Source organism: Arachis duranensis, chromosome 9, assembly GCF_000817695.3.
Source record: "Arachis duranensis cultivar V14167 chromosome 9, aradu.V14167.gnm2.J7QH, whole genome shotgun sequence".
Taxonomy (NCBI): Eukaryota; Viridiplantae; Streptophyta; class Magnoliopsida; order Fabales; family Fabaceae; genus Arachis; species Arachis duranensis.
The window spans coordinates 101,134,640-101,135,600 of NC_029780.3; positions in this window are offsets into that span (position 1 = coordinate 101,134,640).

Genomic DNA, 961 nt, shown 5'->3' on the forward strand with positions numbered 1-961 from the left:
ACATTTCTTAACAAGAAAGTAACAAACTTCAAATTTTTGAACCAATCACATTAATTGTTAGCTAATTTTCGAAAATTAGATACAAAAGCTAAGAAAAAGATTTTTGAAAAATAATTTTTAAAATTTTCGAAAATAATAAAAAAATAAAAAAGATATGATTTTTGAAAAAGATAAGATTTTTAAAATTGAAATTTTGACTTGACTTGTAAGAAATAACTAATTTTAAAAAATTTTTGACCAAGTCAACCCAAAATTTCGAAAATTTGGAGGGAAATAAGGAAAATATATTTTTTTTATTTTTGAAATTTTTAAAGATGAGAGAGAAAAACACAAACATGACCCAAAACATGAAAATTTTGGATCAAAACACAAGATGCATGCAAGAACACTATGAATGTCAAGATGAACACCAAGAACACTTTGAAGATCATGATGAACATCAAGAACATAATTTTGAAAAATTTTTTATGCAAGGAAAACATGCAAGACACCAAACTTAGAAATCTTTAATGCATGGACTCTAACAAACAAAAAATGCATATGAAAAACAACAAACAACATAAAACAAGAAATCCTCAAGATCAAACAAGAAGACTTGTCAAGAACAACTTGAAGATCATGAAGAACACTATGAATGCATGAGATTTTCGAAAAAATATTGCAAGAAAAATTTTAAAAGCATGCAATTGACACCAAACTTAAAAATTGACACAAGACTCAAACAAGAAACACAAAATATTTTTGATTTTTATGATTTTCTAATTTTTTTGTATTTTATTTAATTTTTTTTCGAAAAACATTTTTGGAAAGAAAAAAAACGAAAAAGAAAAGAAAAATTTTTGAAAGAGTTTTTGAAAACAAAATTACCTAATCTGAGCAACAAGATGAACCGTCAGTTGTCCATACTCGAACAATCCCCGGCAGCGGCGCCAAAAACTTGGTGGACGAAATTGTGATCACT